Raw genomic sequence first — 15,023 nt, 5'->3', positions numbered from 1 at the left:
AAACATTTTTGCTCCTGGGTTTCCCCTGTACCCAAATGTCACTAAATTAACACAGGCCTTGGAACGCCTGAGAAGCCCTCTCCGTTTCACACACTCCTCTTGAACGTGTTGATGTTGGCTGAGCTGAAGCCAGAGCCTGGGCGCCTGCGACCTGATTGACACCCCCGTGTGTTCTGCTCTGTGGTCGTGGGCCTTCTTCTGGAAAGGCTGTATCGAGTTCGTCCACTGTTGTGAATGAAAATAATCAGCAGGCGAAAGCATAGAATTAGAGACCTCTTGGTATATTTATTTCTGTGTCTCAAGAATTCTGATTTAAAGCAGACATTATTTCAAGTAACGTGAACAGTAGGTCGTTCTGGAGTCTTGGATGAATCAATGTTTTCTTCCCTACTCTCTGAGAAAATCTATTTAAAGCAAAGGTCAGATCTGTACTGGATTTAGAACCTGTTACACGTGAGTCTGGAAAACAGAGCTGCTTCTCTTTTTTTCCCTTCTCTACATAGTTTCAAGCATTAGGGACACTCTGGTCTCCTGCAAATCATCATTTCCCACTTATTTCTGGTGTTTGTAATTTTTTCTTCTGTTCCAGGGTATAAAATATAACCTGTAGCATAGATACATAGCGAATCTGCACCCTTGTGAGTCTGTGGGCTTATTAAATTCAGGGATAACTCAAATCTTTAAGAGTTGTCTTGGAGAAGTTTATTAGGCTTCAAGCTACATCTGAGAAGGTTGTGTTGTGTTTAATGAATATGCTCAAAAATTGAACTCCTTGTCTGCTCTTCCTCCGCTTTCCTCCTCCCTCCAGCCTTCTCCACCTCCACCAGGGCCATCCAGCTGTTGTTGAGGTTAACAGCCCCTCCCCTGGCCTCACGTTGCTATCCAGCCCTGTGGTTCTGTCCTGAAATGTCTTCAACTGCGGCATCTCCCCAGGCAGGCCTCGCCGTGTGTGTGGAACAGAGCTCCTTGGACTGAGCCCTGAATCATTTTTCTTACATGATTCAGAAATTCACCTTTCTCCACCCAAGGCCTTTCCCTCTAGCCCCAAGCCCAGCTCTCCAGAGCTTGTCTAGGGTCCTGCCCAGATGCTGACAGGTGAGAACAGGTGTCCAGCTGCAGTTCCTTTGCAGGCTTGATGCTTCTTTGCCGGAGCTTTCTTTGTCCATCCCTGACCTCCGCTACATTTTCTGGTATTACATCTTCCTCTTTTACTTCTCTTTTAAGGTTGACAATTATAAACTAAGCTCTGTTAATTTTAGTAGTTTTCTCTTGCTCCTTGCCTCTCTCTTTCATTTATTACATTCTTCTTCTTTTCACAGCCTTCTATTGTAGCACTTATCCTGTTTTTTTTTTAATTGAAGTGTAGTCGGTTTACAATGTTGTGTTAATTTCTGGTGTACAGTATAGTGTTTCAGATATACACATCTATATATATTCCTTTTCATATTCTTTTTCATTATAGGCTATTACTGTTGCAGCAAAGTGTGTTACAGCTCAGTGTTATTTACAGCTCAGTGTTATAGCTCAATTGTGACAGCAACCTGGATCCGGGCGAGAGACCAAGCAGCATTCAGAGGGTTGGAGAACTCAGGTTTATTATGCCAGCAGGCCCAGAGGAGTTAGTACTCGAAGCTGTGGACCCTGTCTGTAGGTTTATACAGCCTTTTATAGGCTACCAGTCTAGACTTTGCAACATTTTGTAACATCATATGCAAATGAGGTATAACAAAGGTGACTAATTAGGAACAAACTTTGTAGAAATGGACCAATCAGGAGTGAGGGAAATGGGCCAATCAGGAGTGAGGGAAATGGACCAATCAGGAGTGAGGGAAATGGACCAATCAGGAGTGAGCTCCATTCAAATGAAGCCCTACAAATGGACCAGTCAGGAGTTAGCTCAGGGAACCAATAGAATCTTAGGGGTAAGTTCCACTTTCCTAGAAGTAAGCCATTTCAGAGTTTAAAAAGCGAGGTAATGCCACTGGGCCAGGGAAGTGGATGGTACCAGCAGGAGAGAGTGGCTCTGTCTGGGGGTCCTGCCGATCTTTTTCATGGCGCTTCCCATCTCATTACAAGGTATTGAATAGAGTTCCCTGTGCTCTACAGTAGGACTTTGTTGTGTATCTATTTTATATATAGTTGTGTGTATCTGCAAATCCCAAACTCCCCATTTATCCCTCCCCCTTTCTTCCCCGCTAGTGACCGTAAGTTTGTTTTCTATGTTTATGAGTCTTTCTGTTTTGTAAATAAGTTCATTTGTGTAATTTTTTTAGATTCCACATATATGTGATACCACATGGTATTTTTCTTTCTCTTTCTGGCTTACTTCACTTAGTATGACGATCTCCAGGTCCATCCATGTTGCTGCAAATGACGTTATTTCCTTCTTTTTTATGGCTAAATGGTATTCCATCATATAAACACCACAGCTTCTTTATCCAGTCATCTGTGGATGGACATTTAGTTTGCTTCCATGTCTTGGCTGCTTTAAATGCACTTACTCTGTTTTATTTTCATTCCTGTGTCCCTGGTAGGAAGTGAGTTTCCTGAAGATGGGGAGGTGAGAAGTATTTATCCCCAGTACTTTCTTTGAGCATCACCTATGAGTAACAGCATAGTGTTTGTTGAATAGAGTTTATTAAGGTTTACAAAAATGGTTTCTGATATATATATATGTGAACATTTGGTATATAATACATAGTGTATATATAGTATATAAATATTTTATATATTATACTTTATATATTATATATGTAGTATATATAATATATAGGATATATGTATATATTTTTCTCAGAATAACTTTTCATCTCTTCTCTCAAGCTTTTAGTACTGAGGCTTGGGACCCCTCCCCCTCAAATATGTATACAAAGAAAGAAGCTCTCATAGGCACATGAGAAGTTACTAACCACACTGAAAATGCCACCTTATTCAAAGTTTTAAATAGTTAAGCTGACATTTTATTTTTCCCAATAGAAATGCTGGCCATCTGGAAATCTGTGTGTGTGTGTGTGTGTGTGTGTGTGTGTATAAGTGTTAGGGGTGACGTCTCTGCAGAAAGCTATTTAAGAAACTTCAGGAAACATTCATTCCTCTGGATCCTTTGGGAGTTTTAAATCTTGGAATTTGTACGTTCCCCCAGAATTACCAGTTTAATTTTAGGGGGTAAACCTTCATCACTTAGGGGGAATAAGGAATCTGGCACCTCATCCAGACACGACAGCCCAGGACAGAAGCCGGGCAGCGCCCTCGTGGGGGCCCGTCTCTGTGCCAGTCTCATCCTCCTAGAGATGAAAGAAGACAGTGCTCCTTAAGATGAGAGGGCCCGGCTCGGGCCTGTGGGGCCAGGAACGTGCTGGGAGTGTTTGAGGTAGATCAGCGCCCCCAGACAGGGAGCCATGGCCGGCCCTAGTCATGTGATTCCCACTTCCAGGGGCGAGGGGGTGGGAGGACAGAGCAGCACTGCCCAGGAGCAGGGCTACTGGTGCCAGGTCATGGGGGGCAGGGAGGGTGGGCAGGGCGGGGAGACGGCACGGCCAGCTGTGTCCGTCAGGTGCAGCTGGCGCTGGCTGGGCGGGAACATGGGCCCAGGGCTCCCAGATAGTGTAGGTTTCCAGGAGCAACTGGAAGTCAGGGTTTTCATGTGAAATCTCCTGGTTTTAACATTTGGGCTAAAAAAGTTCGGTTTGGGGATTTTTTTTCTATTACATTTTTTTAAGGTTTGATGCATAACTAACCTAAAATCAAACTATCGATTGTGTTTCTTGGCCACTCAGATCTTCTGTCAGAACATTTTGTCCAGATAAGCGTAAGCTGTTGTCGTTCCACCCATAAGTCAGTGTGTTTTCACGACTGAGGTCCCTGGTGTCCAGGCTCTGGGGGACCCCTGCCCCCTGACCCCAGCACCCACACCATGAACGTGCCTCACACCCATCGGCCAGCTGACCGTCCGGTCCCCGGGGGAGTTGGGCCTGGGGTCCTGGCCGTGTCTCAGTCGCGTTCCTCACTTGCTCTCCGAACGTGTGGGTGGTCCGCTGAGCTGACGTCACCAGGACTTTAAACACTGCCATCGAGGGCCCTTGTCCCAAGATGGGGGGTGATGCGTGGAGGGGCCAGCATGAGCAGGGTGATTCTTGGGATGGGAGTGGTGGTTCTGGTGGGTGGAGGCTCGGGGAGGCCGCGCTTTGTCATCCTGCTGCAGGCTGAGTGCTAGGTTTGCTCTGCTCACCTAGAAGGAGCAGCAAGAAAACTACCCAATGATTTCTGTCTCCGCTCTCCGGCAAGCATTGATGGAGAGGGTGCACAGTCCACCAAGAACCAGCTGTGGATGTTCCGTCAGAACTTTGCTGGCGGAACCAGCGCAGTGGCCGGGGTGGCTTCTGAGAGGCAGTGGCCCCAGAGCAGTGCCAGAGAGGCTCCCTGGTCCCTGAGCATCCCAGCCGGCCTGCCCACCATGGTCTCCCAGGGAACAGTAGGTCCCTCTTAAACCAAAGACCCAACTCTCTCTTCCACAAAGTCACACTCCACTCTCTTCTGTCCCCTAGTCCCTGGCTATGCACCCCACCCCCTGTCCTCCTGTTCCTCTCCCCAGGGATGGGCCCTGTCCACTCCCTGTTGCAGCAAAGTGTGTTACAGCTCAGTGTGACAGCAACCTGGATCCTGGTGAGACCAAGCAGCACTCTGAGGGTTGGAGAACTCAGGTTTATTATGCCAGCGGGCCCAGAGGAGTTAACGCTCCAAGCTCTGGACCTCCTCTGTAGGTTTACACAGGCTTTTATAGGCTGCCAGTCCAGACTTTGCAACATCATATGCAAACAAGGTGTAACAAAGTGGACTAGTCAGGAATGAGCTTTTTAGAAATGGACCAATCAGGAGTGAGCTTAGGGAACCAATAGAATCTTAGGGATAAGTTCCAGTTTCCTAGAAGCAAGTTGTTTTACAGAAGCAAAAAGTGAGATAACGCTGCCGGGCCAGGGAACTGGATGGCGCTGGCAGGAAAGTAGTGGCCCTGCCTGTGGGTCCTGCTGGTCTTTTCATGGGGCTTCCCACTTCATCCCCCCCACCCCCAGCTGGAAGCTTACACTTATCTCCGGCTCTCTCTTGTCCTCTGACCACTCACTATGTGTCCTTTTTCTTAAGTGCTATTTCTTGGTCTTGTCTCCATTTTCCCAGAGGACGTGAGACCCTGAGCATCTGAAGCCCCTCAGCAGGTCTGTGTGCTCGTCCACTCCATTTTCCACATGTGATCATCTGGGTGGTATTTTTGTACGTAGAAACCTGTGCTGGCTCCCCGCAGGCTCTGGGAGGGAATTCTAATGCTTCCAGCCTCCCCTCCCCGGCCCGCCCTGACGCCTAACGCCTGGGGGTCACCGTGCCTTCCAGGCCTGCGGGCCTGCTCCTGGCCATGCCCATGCAGTCATCTTTGGCTGGAGTGGGCCCTTGTCTGTGTCACTTTTTCTTTCTCTCTGGGCCTCTCTACCCCTTGAAGCTTCTGTAACTAATAGACTCTTGATGGCTTAAGGTGATGTAAAGGATTTTTTTACCCGGCTCTATATTGCAGTGTAAACTTCTGTCCCATGACCTCGAGTCCTTGCTGGTCTGTGTAGAGAAGGGACAGGTGGGGAGGGTCCCAGTCTGCCTTAGAGCCCACCTCCGCCTTCCCCGGCTGGTGATGGGTTCACCGCCCTGTCAGGTGCCCAGGTGCACCTGTCATCAGTGTGGAGTCTCCTGCGGAAATGAGACTTCTCTGGTATTTTTTACTTATTTGGTTTTATTTATTTATTTTTAAAATGTACACATCAGAGAGTGTGCCCCCTGACTTTACCAACTGGAGACTGTCATTCAGAAAGTCTTCCTAGTTTTCAGGGCGCCAACAGGGGTCCACAGAGACATGAGATGTTCTCTTAATGCTGTGGAGGATTTGTGTGCAGCTGTTCTCTCCTCTCACCAAACACTCAGCCTCCCCGTCGCCTGCCGATTCAGGGAAAACTGAGGAGGCCCCGTTGGCAGGCTCTTTCCGGAACTGGGCCAGTGTGTGTATGTGGGGACCAGCTGCAGCCGGGGAGCCTGGGGTGGCAGCCTGTCTCAGCTCTCCGGGTCCTGTGCTTCGGTTTTAGTGGACAGTGGGTGGGCGCTCACAGTCCCATTTTCTTCCCGTGGCCGCAGTCTTCTCTGTCTCTGCACAGCCTGCAGCTGCCACATGTGCATTTGGAATTTTTTATATGATCTGCCTTCACCATTTCTCTTTCAGATTTTTTTTTTTTTTACTGTTTTTGTTTACACAAGTCTAAACATAGTCTGGACACATTATAATTCCTCTAGGAGTCAAGATGCCTTTAGAAGTATTAAGTGCAATGGCTGTATTATTGAAATATTAATGATAAAAGCTTAAATCCCCAACGTCAGGAAATTAACCAGTTGATGTTATGATGTTCATTTCCTTACGCGGAATCCATGAGGTTTATTTCAAAAGTTTGTGAGTGTTTATGAAGAAACTGATTTATCATATAGCAAGTAAGTAGTTCAAGAATTGAGAAGACTTTGTGCTACAACGATGTGCTTCCTGTGATGACATAGCAGATATTAGCCTTTGTCACTGGGAAGCCATGTACGTCTTCAGTTTGCAGTTGGTGTTTCATCTTTTGGTGGGAGATAACAGCACTCGTCTTCCTTTGCCCAGGTGTGCCTGCCATACTCACAGGGTTCATTAAAAACTCCCTAGCAACTTTCTCTGCAGTACTTTCTTGTTAAATTTCTAAACTCGATCACCATGGTGTTTGGTTTGGGCTCTTTCTAATTCCTCCAAGAATCAAGGTAACCTTAGAAATACTAAGCGCAATGACTGTTCTGTAGATCTGTGAAAAGGTACCAGTTTAAATCTTCAGAGGTCAGGAAATTAAGTAACTAAGCTAAGATGGTTATGCTCACAGTAAAATTATTCCTGGTTAATGTGATTATTTTACTTTGTCTTATTTTTTTAACCCTTTTTTTAGTTGAAGTGTAGTTAATTTACAGTGTGTCAGTTTCTGGTGTACAACATCATGTTTCAGTCATATACATACATACATACCTTCCTTTTCATCTTCATGTGACAATTTGAAATGTGATTCATCGTGTCCTCAAAATATACAGAGACTTCGATCTGGACAGATGTGTGACCAGCAACTGTTCGTGGAATTCCAGAGGGTCAGTTTATACACGGCTGAGTGATTGCTCACAAGTGCTGATTCCACGTTCCTCCTGCGGGAAGCTCATGCTTTGAAATCATTGCTTAAAGAGAAAGGGTGATCTTCTCTAAGAAGAATTCCACATCCCAATAAACTGCAGAGTGATCTGTAGTCAAGGGTCAAAGAGCAAGTGCCTTCTCAGGCATATAAGTTATTTTTGATATCTTCTTATACCCAGCGGTTCAAGAACATATTTGTTTAGCCTGTACAAGGGTTCCTGGTACTGAAATAAAAAATCTAGTTTTTTGGAAGAAAATAAATTAAGCGTATTACGTTTGCTATTTAATATCTTTTGAGAAGTGAAAGAAAGTACGTCTTTTCACCGGATTTTTTTAGCCTCTGTGATTTGAGCTCTGTCACAACTGTTGGTCACATTTTCTTTCGATAAACAGTGGTGATTGATAGTTTTCAAACTTTCGAGACCCTGAAGCCTAAGTGAATAAATGGTCTCTTTCTTTTAAATGACACTTGTTCACGAGCAGCTGCTGCTGGGTTTCTCTCATGCGCTGACTTCCTGACTCTCCTTGAAGGCTGCCCAGGACGCCTTTGCAGGAAAATGTAGATCTTTTAGGCATGTGAGATGTAAAAAGGAAAGAAGAAACGGAAAACACTAGGCTATCTCAGCCCTGAAGAGGGCTTCGTGGGGCAGCCTAGGCACCCGGTTGTCATCCCCCAACACGAAAGCTGTCCTGGTGTCCTCTGTCCTCTGTGAATTCGCTCACTGCTCTTAGTCGTGTGTTCTGAAATTACAGCAGATAGAAGCTGATTTAATTCAGTAAGCACTAAAACCATTGGACACCATTAGTCATTTGGGAAGTGCAAATTAAAACTACTCAGTCTAGCACCCTGTACACATTAGAGTGGCTGAAATGAAAAAGACCAGTGGTGGAAGTGTTTGCAAAAATGGGGCAGAGCTAGGAGACTGGCGAGAAGGCAAAGTGGTGCCAGCACTTTGGAGAACCGTCTCGCAGTCCCATAGAAGTAAACTTGCACGTGCTCTGTATGTATCTGTAGAGGGTATGACAGACTGATCCCAGCCTTACGTATCTACCCGAGAGCAATGAAAACATACGTCCACACAAAGACTGGTATGTGAATGTTTATAGTAGAATTGTTCAGAATATCCTAAAAGTGGAAAAAAAAAAACCCCAGCGTACAATAATCAGTGAGTGGACAAATTACAGCATCGCCACACATTGGAATCGTATTTGGAAACAGAAGGGAATAAACTACTGATTAGTGCCGAACACTGGACAGACCTCAAAGAACGAGGCTAAGTGAGCAGGCCAGGCAGGAAGACTGAGCTCTGACTCCTGTTTGTGTGGCATTCCAGAAAAGGCAGAGCTGTAGCCCTCGATCAGTGACGGCTGGATGCTGGGGTGAGGGGACCGGGCTGCCTGCAGAATGGCGGGCGGGGACATTCTGGGGTGGTGGAAATCTTATGTCTTAACTGTAGAGGAGGTCACGTGACCACCTGGAAGAGGGATTCTTGGCTGGCCTACGTACACTGTTGTTACTACCCTGCACAGAAACATCCCTGGTGGATGACTTGCGTTACTACGCTTCACTTAGTTGTATGTCTTGAAACCCCTTTGTGTACTTTTGGCAAAACTCATTGAGATGTATGCTTAACATCACTCAGCTTCATGTTCATTTTAACTCATTGAAGCTGATTCACGAAAGCAAAACAAATCCAGAAACCTTCTATAGAGGCTCATGTGCTAGTGCAAATTCAGTAAATTAGGCTGCTTTATTCCGAGAAGCTCATTTTTTTTATTGGAAATAGAAACATTCTGTGGGAGGTAGAGATGGCCAGTGTAGAGAAATGCCTGATGGGGGTGGCGGTAAAAGGTGACCAGAGGGTACTAGCCGGACACTTGGGCGCTGGGAGCAGGAGGCCACATCATCTCTGGAGGATGTTTGCTACGTGCCTGTGCAGTATCATCCCATCTTCCTTGAAATTATTCGTGTTCTAGGAAATCTGCAATGTTATACATTTAAAAGAGGTCCCCCTGGTTGGCTAATGAACTTGAAATTTTGAGAGACTCACAGCATGTATGATTGGTGTTTGGTCCTCAGTTTTACAAAAACTTTGACACCCATTAGGGTCCATCAGTGTGAAAGCATTGGGAGTATTAGTGTTGTCAAGAAAGGGGTATGATCATACTGGAAATGAACATGATAGTAAAAGCAAACAAACACACCTGGCAGTGGCAGGTGAGTGCGGTACCTGGCGTGAGAGGTGGACAGTGGGAGAGATCTGTGCAAGAGGAGCGTGTGATGCTGAGGAGACATGTGGCGAGGGACCAGCACAAGGAATAGCAGGATGGGAGAACCACAAACCCATTCTGCACCGTGGTCTAGAGGATGAGCGTGGTCCTCAGATGCTCACTCGCCCGAGGTTAATTCGGGAGAAGGTTGTTTGTAGTTCTCTCTCGAACTTGAAGGCTGAGTGTGATTCGGTTGAGTGGCCGCTCATGAAACTCTAGCGTCCTGGCTTTCAGCATCATCAGCTCCAAGCCAGTTGGAATTTGCAGAGCATCAAAGTGAGGGCCGAGGCAGCTGCTGCTACTAAGATGTGTCAGAAATCACTCGTGACGCTGCCAAGCTCCCAAGAGGGGAGAGGGTTACCTGCCTTGACAGAGTTCAATGCTGCTGAAATGGTTTAATTTTGAGGAAAGATCCCTGCTGTCTGCAGATTGGTAGAAATGCAACCAGGTTCTAGAAATTGTCATCTTTCCTGGTTCATTTATTAAATCCAAGGTGGTTCACAGTAGAACTACCTTTCAGATCCCACTTGCTCGTGGGTGGAGGGGGCTGCACTTTAGCCGTGCTCAGGGTCCATCAGGTAAACCTTTGATCTGTGCATCAGCAGAGAGAACCGTTCCCTGAGCTCGTAGGGTAGCCCTGTCCTGGTGTGTATATAATCTTCTTTAAGATCCGGAAACACAGGGGCGAGTGCCGACCTTACTGACAAGACGTGCGGAGCTCCCTGTGCAGCACGTCTAGGGAAAAGCGTGTGTCTGGCGTGGCTGAGATATCCGTCTTCAGACACCATCGCCCACTTTTGGCTTTAAGTCATGTGTATTTCAACTGTGAAAGAAAATAAAATTGCAGAACACATGTGAAAGGCTGAAAATATATTTTTAACACTCATGCCTACAAGGCAAGCTCTAATTAAGAATTTTCGAATGTTTCATATTCATATCTTTCAGGGAATGAACCCCCAGCCCCAACTCCCTGTGCCCCTCGTAACAGCTAAGTCCACTGTAACTTTCAGTAATTGGTTTTTTATTAAAATAAGAGACCGCAGTATAAATTTTAGCAACAAGGCTTAATAGGCATTAACGGGCCCTGGGATCCAACCACAATCTGTAACATCGTTCCTTTGGGAAAATAGATTCTAAGTGCCCAATAACTAACTTACAAATAGACTCTTGAATCATAGTCCATTTGAGAATAAGGAACTGTTTGTGATAGTAATACCTCCGATTGGCTTGCTCTGGAACGGCTCAGAAGGGACCTATATTCTGCCGCATGTGTGTGGTGAGCCAAGCCAGTCTGGGTTTGATCGAAGATTCTTGCTGAGTGGCCACTGAAAGCGGAGGAAGTAAAACCTAAGTAGAGGCTGGAGATGCGTCAAGGGCGGGGCTGGAAGGATGGGTCTGGAGGGGTATTAGTGGTGGGAGAGGTTTTCAGCCTCAAAGGTGAAGCTGTGATTCTGAGCAGATGAAGGGAGCAGTTCAGGGTGGTTCAGGTAAGGAGGGAGGTTAGATGGAGAGGACCTTGATGGCAACAAGGCCAGAATACAGGGAGCAAGAAGAATCGAGAATCATCATTTTTTCAGGAAAATGTACCAGGGAGGCTGAACAGCCCACGAGGAGTGCAGACAGATGCCTTCACGCCCTATAAATAATCTCTTAAAGATGGTATGGTGAAGGTTTGGAATCAAGACTTAGACGCATCAATTCATTTCTGAAGTCAGCAAATTTACTGAGCACCTGCTGTGGACTTGCATGAGCAGACGTTGGCAAAGGGAGTTTCGGCCTTCATTGAATTTACAGTTTAGTATAATTTCAGCCAAACACAGAAATGGGCCGAAGCAGCCTGGGTATGATGGCAGTGACGTCTGCGGCCTGCCCACGGGGGAGTAGCAGCTCTTCACTGTCTCCTTTGTTTCGGGGCCTACCACCCTGGTTGCACGGTAAGACCTCTGGGGGTGGATAGCACGGGTTTCAGCAGGCGCTGCAGTGACTGCGCCGTGCTTGGCTGATTGTAATGGGTTTGACTCGTGTCGCTGCTGAACTGAACCCTTTAAGCATCAGAAAACTAGTGTTTGTTAACGTTCTGTACTCTTGACCAGTGTGTGGGGAAATGACTGGTTAATGGAATATAAACGTGAAATTTCTTTTATTGCTGTTGTGGGGTTTAGTAAAGGTGCTCTGGCTGCTGGTGGAGAGCACGGCCGCCATGTTTCTACAACGTGCAGTTCAGCACAGCCATCGGATGGTTACTCCCATGGGCATCACCTTCTCCCACTGGCCTTGCCCCACCCACCCCCTCCGTGTGTTCGCAGCCTCACCTCCTATGCTGCGGTCCATGCCTGCATCTGTCACTATAGTCACCATGTTAGAGCAGAAGACTTGCTCCAGACAATAAATGTGATAGTCTGGTGCTTGTGCAGTGACTGTGTGCCTGTGCTGTGCTATGGTTGCCAATATGTCTTTTCATCTCCAAATCCTCTATGCCAGGGAGACTGCAGCATCGCCAGCAGGCCCAAGGAGTGGCCTTTGGTCTTAGTCAGCTTGGGCTGCTGTAACAAAAGCACCGTAGACTGGGTGGCTTAAGCAACAGGAATTTACCCCTGGTAGTTGTGGAGGCTGGAAGCCCAGCATCAAGCTGTCAGCGTCTGATGAGGGCTCACTTCCTGGTTTGCAGAGGGGCTGTCTTCTTGCAGTGGACCCACGTGGCCAGAGGGGGAGATTAGAATTGAAGGTGGAGGGAGGAAGGGGCAGGGAAGAAACTCTTCCTGCCTTTTCTTATAAGGGCACTAATCCCATTGTGAGGGCCCCACCCTCATGACCTAGTGACCTCCCAAAGAGATCCTATCTTCAGATACATTGGGGATTAAGGTTTTCACAAGCAGCCCAGGCTGAGCCCCCTTGTCTGGGCCAGGGAGGTTCTTTTTCTGCATGAATTTGCATGGTCAGTAATGAAACCCATGCTGAGGTTGGAACAGCACAGGTTTCATTCAGTGACAAAGAATGGAGAAGCAGGAACTTAGTTCACAGGTCAGCCTCTCAGCTTTCGGGTGGGTGGAGACACCATTTGATAGGAGGGTCGAGGTAAAAGGGAGGGAGCTGGAAAGAGCGGGAGGAATGTCGTGACTGCTCCCAGAACAGGGGTGTGGTCTGGAGCCAGAACTCAGGCAGCACTACTTTTCAGTCACTTGGCTTTTCTGGTTGTTGTCATGGTGATGGCCAGCTGCCGTGGTGGGTGCGTGATTCAGGAGTTAGTGTGTGACAGTGGGTGGAAGAGGCTCAAGGTCACTGGAGGTCAACTCCTCCGCCATCTTAGGCCTAGTTGGTTCTAACCAGTTCTTGTTTTTTTCTTTGCAGCTGCCTTCTGAGACTTAGATAAGGGCAGCTGTTTTCCTTTCGAGGGAGGGGCAGGGGTGTGATCCTGGGGCCCCGGGGGGGACATCAGGAGCCTAGTGTTCTCAGCACGATTCTGCCATTTGTATTCCCTTTGCTCAGGCGTGATCTGGCGGTCTGGCCCCTAGGACACCCGAGTCTCCCATACCAGTAGGTGGTCAGCTGCCGATAGTCAGGCCTCCTTACTCCCTGCTTCCTGCTGGACAGCCTGTCCTCATGCATGCTCCACAAGTAGCCCCAGTAGAGAAAGTGCCCTTTGTAATATCACCATCTCTGCTTGTCTCCACCTGTGCTCTGCCCCCTTAAGGAGAAGCCACAGGAAAGGTCTTCACATCTCAGGGATTTGTATCCTCAGCCTTTTCCTCCATAAACCCACGGAAGAGGCTGATGGGCGTCAAGGACCCTGGGCTAGACCGTGCCTCTCCCACAGCACTGGCCCACTGTCCACGGCCCAGATCTGCGACCCAGCCTCATCACTTTGGTGAGGTGTTTCCCAGGAGGGTTCTCTGTCCACTGTGCACTGAGCCCGGCGGCACACCCTCCGGAACTGCCCAGACTGTTCCCAGTTCCCCGGTGAACCCCCCCAGGCTCCCAAGCTGGCGTTTCCCAAAGTGGGTGGAACTTTCTCCTCTACCTAGATTCGAAAGGGCAGGCTGTTTGCACAGATAAAGTAAACATAGATGTTTTGTTGAGATTCAGAATTACACAACTAATCAAGAATGAGATATAGAAAGTGTCCTTTAGTTTTTAGTCAAAGTCAATTTACCTTTTACTCTAGGGCATGATTCTATCCACTCTTCTGTTAGTACGTGGACAAAGCAGGCACTGTCACTGATGGCGCTGACGCACTGCCTGGCGTGGGAAGCTCCCAGCGAAGACATAGTAATGGGAAGGGGAATGGGTTGTACAGGGCTCATCACGTGCCCGGCAGGTCACACTCAGTAGCTCAGTTTTCATAACAAAAGTGCTAGGAAGTGAGTATTCGCTCCGTTTTACACGAGAAAACTGCTGTGTAAAGAGGTTCAGAGGTCGTAGTTGGGGGGTTGGGACGAGACCCCAGGCCACCTGATCACTGAGTGGGAGTTGGGACGAGACCCCAGGCCACCTGATCACTGAGTGGGGGTTGGGACCAGACCCCAGGCCACCTGATCACTGAGTGGGGGTTGGGACCAGACCCCAGGCCACCTGATCACTGAGTGGGAGTTGGGACGAGACCCCAGGCCACCTGATCACTGAGTGGGAGTTGGGACGAGACCCCAGGCCACCTGATCACTGAGTGGGAGTTGGGACCAGACCCCAGGCCACCTGATCACTGAGTGGGAGTTGGGACGAGACCCCAGGCCACCTGATCACTGAGTCACAATCGTGCCGTCAGCGCGTCTTGTTTTGACATTGTCAGAGTCTCTTGTTGAGAAGGAAGATTGAGCAGAAACACTGCTCACTTTGTGATGTAGCTGACCCTCAGTTTAATGAGCGGTAGGATTCCCGCTCACTCATGTATTTCTTAACAGTAACTGATGTTATCGTGTGATAGATTACATGTAAGTGTAACTTAGTGGGCAAAGGACAGTTGTCTGGACAGAATAATTTCAGCAGACTTTGGTGGATCCTTGATTAACTTAAAGCATTTTTTTTTTATTGTGAACCAAAAATTGTATTCTTGTATTTCAACCAGTTATCTTGCTCATAGTCATAAGTTATGATACCCGGAAAGATCAGAACATCATTTTTTAATCTTAAAAATGATTCTGTGCTTTAATTCCATCTGATGATAAACATCACACCAAGGCAATTACTTTGGCTGGTAGTAATTTTATATTTTGTGTGTGTGTGTGTGTGTGTGTGTATATATATATATATATATAAGTATAGTCAGTTTGCAAGGCTGGTAGTAATGATTTAAAAGGTATTGGCAGTTTAATTAGATATTTTCTGTAACATGAAAAAATTATTTCATTCTTACTCTGATGATAGATGGAGAGAAATGGTTTACTTTGAAGAGCTCAGCAGAGTACAGAAGTTAATCCTTTGTGTTATTTTTATATTTGCTAATATCTTTTGGATGCTTTCAAGATGACCTTGTGCGAACTGAGAAATGCTTGGCATTTAAGCGCCAGCAATGTTACCTTTTCCCAAAAAACAC

General features: G+C 47.0%; 1 protein-coding gene across 2 annotated transcripts in view; it reads left to right on the top strand.

The window, feature by feature from the left end:
* Positions 1-15,023, top strand: part of LOC102506353 (phospholipid-transporting ATPase IB) — a 416,600-nt gene that overhangs the window by 163,535 nt on the left and 238,042 nt on the right. The window lies entirely within an intron of this gene.

The sequence above is a fragment of the Camelus ferus genome, chromosome 14 (genome assembly GCF_009834535.1).
Source record: "Camelus ferus isolate YT-003-E chromosome 14, BCGSAC_Cfer_1.0, whole genome shotgun sequence".
NCBI lineage: Eukaryota > Metazoa > Chordata > Mammalia > Artiodactyla > Camelidae > Camelus > Camelus ferus.
The sequence above is the reverse complement of the archived record's forward strand: the minus strand, read 5'-3'. Positions and strand labels throughout refer to the sequence as shown.